Genomic DNA, 6,386 nt, shown 5'->3' with positions numbered 1-6,386 from the left:
ATATGGTATTTGCAAACGGTTTTAAAAACATTATGAGCAGCTATATGTCAATAAATTAGGCAATCTAGAAGAAATGGATGCATTTCTGGAAAACCACAAACTACAAAATCGGAACGGGAAGAAACAGAAACCTGAACAGGCCAATAACCAGGGAGGAAATTGAAGCAGTCATCAAAAACCTCCTAATAAAAAAGTCCAGGGTCAGATGGCTTCCCAGGGAAATTCTATCAAACATTTATAGAAGAAACAATACCTAGTCTACTAAAGCTGTTCCAAAAGATAGAAAGGGATGGAATACTTCCAAACTTGTTCTATGAGGCCAGCATCACCTTAATTCCAAAACCAGACAAAGACCCCACCAAAAAGGAGAATTATAGACCAATATCCCTGAGAAACACAGATGCAAAAATTGTCAACAAGATACTAGCCAATAGGATCCAACAATACATTAAGAAGATTATTCAGGGATCCCTGGGTGGCACAGCGGTTTGGCGCCTGCCTTTGGCCCAGGGCGCGATCCTGGAGACCCGGGATCGAATCCCACATCGGGCTCCCGGTGCATGGAGCCTGCTTCTCCCTCTGCCTATGTCTCTGCCTCTCTCTCTCTCTCTCTCTGTGACTATCATAAATAAATAAAAATTAAAAAAAAAAATTAAAAAAAAAGAAGATTATTCCCCATGACCAAGTGGGATTTATCCCCAGGATGCAAGGCTGGTTCAACACTCGTAAAGGAATCAACGTGATAGATCATATCCACAAGAGAAAAAACAAGAACCATGTGATCCTCTCAATAGATGCAGAAAAAGCATTTGACAAAATACATCATCCATTCCTGATCAAAACTCTTCAGAGTGTAGGGATAGAGGGAATATTCCTTAGCATCTTAAAAGCCATCTACGAAAAGCTCACAGCAAATATCATTCTCAATGGGGAAACACTGGGAGCCTTTCCCCTAAGATCAGGAACACAACAGGGATGTCCACTCTCACTGCTATTCAACATAGTACTAGAAGCCTTAGCCTCAGCAATCAGGCAACAAAAAGAAATAAAAGGCATTCAAATTGGCAACGAAGAAGTCAAACTCTCCCTCTTCGCAGATGACAGGATACTGCACGTAGAAAACCCAAAGGACTGCACCCCAAGATTGCTAGAACTCCTGCAGCTATTCGGCAGTGTGGCAGGATACAAAATCAATGCCCAGAAATCAGTGGCATTTCTATACACTAACAATGAGACTGAAGAAAGAGAAATTAAGGTGTCAATCCCATTTACAATTGCACCCAAAAGCATAAGATACCTAGGAATAAACCTAACCAAAGAGGTAAAGGATCTATACCCTGAAAACTACAGAACACTTCTGAAAGAAATTGAGGAAGACACAAAGAGATGGAAAATATTCCATGCTCATGGATTGAAGAATTAATATTGTGAAAATGTCAATGCTACCCAGGGAAATTTACACATTTAATGCAATCCCTATCAAAATACCATGGACTTTCTTCACAGAGTTGGAACAAATCATCCTAAGATTTGTATGGAATCAGAAAAGACCCCGAATAGCCAGGGGAATATTAAAAAAGAAAACCAGAGCTGGGGGCATCACAATGTCAGATTTCAGGTTGTACTACAAAGCTGTGGTCATCAAGACAGTGTGGTACTGGCACAAAAACAGACACATAGATCAGTGGAACAGAATAGAGAATCCAGAAGTGAACCCTCAATTCTATGGTCAACTAATATTCAACAAAGCAGGAAAGACTATCCACTGGAAAAAAGACAGTCTCTTCAATAAATGGTGCTGGGAAAATTGGACAGCCACATGCAGAAGAATGAAACTAGACCATACTCTTACACCAGACACAAAGATAAACTCAAAATGGATGAAAGATCTAAATGTGAGGTAAGAATCTATCAAAATCCTAGAGGAGAACACAGGCAACACCCTTTTTGAACTTGGCCACAGCAACTTCTTGCAAGATACATATACATCTATGAAGGCAAGGGAAACAAAAGCAAAAATGAATTATTGGGACTTCATCAAGATTAAAAGCTTCTGCACAGCAAAAGAAACAGTCAACAAAACTAAAAGACAACCTACAGAATGGGAGAAGACATTTGCAAATGAAATATCAGAAAAAGGGCTAGTATCCAAGATCTATAAAGAACTTATTAAACTCAACACCAAAGAAACAAACAATCCAATCATGAAATGGGCAAAAGACATGAACAGAAATTTCACAAAGGAAGACATAGACATGGCCAACAAGCACATGAGAAAATGCTCCGCCTCACTAGCCATCAGGGAAATACACATCAAAACCACAATGAGATACCACCTCACACCAGTGAGGATGGTGAAAATGAACAAGACAGGAAACAACAAATGTTAGAGAGGATGTGGAGAAAGGGGAACCCTCTTGCACTGTTGGTGGGAATGGGAATTGGTACAGCCACTCTGGAAAACTGTGTGGAGGTTCCTCCAAGACTTAAAATTAGAGCTACCCTATGACCCAGCAGTTATACTGCTGGGGATTTACCCCAAAGATACAGATGCAATGAAACGCCGGGACACCTGCATCCCAATGTTTATAGCAGCAATGTCCACAATAGCCAAACTGTGGAAGGAGCCTCGGTGTCCATCGAAAGATGAATGGAGCTGAGTGAAGTAAGTCAATCGGAGAAGGACAAACATTATATGTTCTCATTCATTAGAGGAATATAAATAATAGTGAAAGGGAATATAAGGGAAGGGAGAAGAAATGTGTGGGAAATATCAGAAAGGGAGACAGAACATAAAGACTCCTAAGTCTGGGAAACGAACTAAGGGTGGTAGAAGGGGAGGAGGGCAGGGGGTGGGAGTGAATGGGTGAAGGGCACTGGAGGTTATTCTGTATGTTGGTAAATTGAACACCAATAAAAAATAAATTAAAAAAAAAGAAAGATGAATGGATAAAGAAGATGTGGTCTATGTATACAATGGAATATTACTCAGCCATTAGAAATGACAAATACCCACCATTTTCTTCGATGTGGATGGAACTGGAGGGTATTATGCTGAGTGAAATAAGTCAATTGGAGAAGGACAAACATTCTATGGTCTCATTCATTTGGGGAATATAAAAAATAGTGAAAGGGAATAAAGGGGAAAAGAGAGAAAATGAGTGAAAATATCAGTGAGGGTGACAGAAAATGAGACTCCTAACTCTGGGAAATGAATAAAGGGGTAGTGGAAGGGGGAGGTAGGCAGGGGGTTAGGGTGACTGGGTGACGGGCACTGAGGGGGGCACTTGACAGGATGAGCACTGGGTGATATGCTATATGTTGGCAAATTGAACTCCAATAAAAAAAAAAGAAATATGGTATTTGTAGAATAAATGAATACTCTATGAGGTCAAGATCATGATGAAAATGCTTCACACACGTTCAAGATCAGGGTTTAACCAATTTTACAGTGAATGTATTTCTTTCCAAATATAGAAAATTTATGTCCTTGTTTATAGGTTACTGTTACAAACCTTAACAGAAAATGCAAGATTATGTCTGACATGATGGTATCCACCTTTACTACCAAGGTCACTGTATTTGGAAATATTTCGTTATTAAGTAAAATTCATTTTTACACTAATTTTTTTTCATTTTTCATAGATTAAAAGGCAGTATTAAATACACAGTATCTAATTTCATAGATTAAATATATAGTATTTGAATATATAACTGACAATATAATGCCAGCTAAAATAAAACTTGACTTTTTACCTACTTTACCTGGACTCACTAAAAGTAAAAGTACATTTCCATTAGGAAATCTACCTTCTAGCTTCCAGTGCTACTTTCTCAGAATCTAGGAACCAGTGGAATCGAGATGGCAGGAATCAAGATGGCAGGCCCTGGATGCCAGCTCCAAATTAAGTCAAGAAAGGGCATGAAGGTAGCCTATCTTAATGTTACATTATAAGTTAGCCCATTTGTTTACACAAATCTCCAACAGAGGAAATTGTGTAAGGGAGTTCGACATTATGGTGAACTGACATGGTGAAGGTGTCTATTCAAGTTTCTAAATTGACAGCACATAAATTCAATTTTTTTTTTTTTTTTTTTTGTAGGTTTAACTGGAACAGAGTAGTGGAAAGAAAATACTATTTGTGGAGTTTTAGGTCACTTACCCTGTGTGTCAGTTTAGATCTGAGTACAGAGGATAAATCATTCATCTTTGAATCCCTGAGCAGAAAGTTTCAGTGCATACCCACAGAAGACACCTGTGTCTATGAAAATGTGAATGGATGGAAGGAGAGTGGTCCTCAGAACTTCAAGACATCTTTCCTGTCCCTGATTTGAGATGTCTTGCCAATGGAAATTAGGAAAAGGGAATGAACACCAGGAAACATGACCTTAGGAACCCAGCTGAAATGAATAACTAATAGAGCCAGAAATTCTCTTTACCTTTGGAAAGTTCCTCATGCCAGTGACCAGCATCTCTATATGCCTAACTCCTAACATGGAATAACAAATCTACATGTATAGACTTTCAGCAAATGCCTAGGACATACTCTATAGTTTATGCACATGAACATCTCAAAAGTGGCATAATTATTTGAGAAAAAAGAGGGGGTGACATGGAATCAGAATTTCTTTATTCTCATCCTACAAAAATCATGTAAACATTAGCATAGACTTTTCCTTAACCCTAAGTTCAAAATCGTCAGGAGATAGTGACCCTACATTTAAAATAAATAGTCAGGAAAAATAAAACCAGTCCTGTAGGGGAAACCTGCTCTGGAAGCTCAGTAGATCTGTGTGAAAATCTGATGAGGAGAGACAAAGGGCACTCTGTCACAGGTACAGAGAACAGCAGTGTGTCTGTGGATTTTAGCAGTTTGTTCCAATAAGTATCACACTGGGGCCTCCTTCCAGCCCCCAAACAAGAACAGGATTAAATATTTGGGCTCAAGGGCCAGCCAACAGCTGGTCTTTCCCTTACCTCCAAAAACGAAGGATTGAGGCTGATCCACAAAATTAAAAAAGGACAGACCTTAAAAATTTTACTTATTTTTAAAGCAGACATACTAGGATTCAGGTTTTCCTTACATCAGAAAAAAGCCATGAACATTAGCCACACAGATTGGAAAAGACAGAAAAAAATCAGGTGAGAATCCATACACAATTGCTTCTCTTCCTGTTTAAGTTTTAAAGAATACAACCCAGCTACTTCTTTGTTCTATCATATTCTTGCATTGGGACAGCTTAATCAATATTTGGTTTCTAAAGCAATAAACATTGGTTAGCTACCTGGCATAGCAATCATGAAGACTCGTTAGATCCTTTTCAATCTCCCCATTAAGTATCAGTTTGGGTCGGGTCGGCTTGCTCTTTTTTTTTTTTTTTGGGGGGTCTGCTTGCTCTTAATGTCACTTCAACCAGCAAGAAAGAAATAATTCTTTCAGAGACATTTTAATGAACCTCACTGATAACTAGTCATTCATTATGAAGAATAACTTATAGTAGGTACTTGGTAGAGAATAACAGTGTCACAGCCTTTGCTCTATCAGATCTCCTCCAGAGATGTTAGAGTATAAGTCTCCTTTCACAATGAGCTTTTGGAGGTTCAGATGGTATTCCCTAACCTCTGGGCATCTGTTAGGCCATAGAAAAAATGGGCTAAAATATGCAAAGTACCTAATAAACAGTAGGTGTTCTATAAATGTTTCCTGGCCAACTATAATAGTTGACATTTATTGAGCACCAACTATGTGCCAGACCCCATGAGCACTTCTTTATATATAGTATTTCCTAATAACTGTTAATAGTCCGTTTTCTAGATGAGTTAAATAAGGCTTAGAAATTCAGTTTATTTAAAGGATTAGCAAGGGATGTGGCCAGCATTTGAGCCCAGTTTGTCTGATTTAAAATCTCATATCCTGTCCATTACTCCACATTGCTTCCTAAACTGTTTGTTATGGCATTTGAGTGAGCTAGACAGAAAGTATAAAGCAAGTGAGCTATATTAACCACATAAGAATTCTAAACTAAAAATATCATTTCATGCCTCAACAGATGAAAGGGAAAGGTAAACAACATGAAATGAAACAATAAACCCCTAATGGAAAAGAATAAAAAGATGCTATTAATTGTTTTAGAATAGACAAATGTTAAATAGATGTCTGATTTTTTCCCCCCTCTTTTTACAGAGGGCATTCCTCCTGCCTCAAAAAATGGAGATCGGTTCTCTTTATGTTCCATCTGATTAAAATTGTCCCAATCCTGGAATGTACTGGGACAAAGCAGGCAGGTTTTATCCTTGGAAAAGCCTCAAAAGAGAGAGGCACTCAGGTAGATGGCCGGGCACTAAGAGTTCAGTCTTAGATCCTATGTTCTGGAATATTAGGCTA

This window comes from Canis aureus, chromosome 29 (assembly GCF_053574225.1).
Source record: "Canis aureus isolate CA01 chromosome 29, VMU_Caureus_v.1.0, whole genome shotgun sequence".
NCBI lineage: Eukaryota > Metazoa > Chordata > Mammalia > Carnivora > Canidae > Canis > Canis aureus.
Note: the sequence above shows the minus strand (reverse complement) of the source record.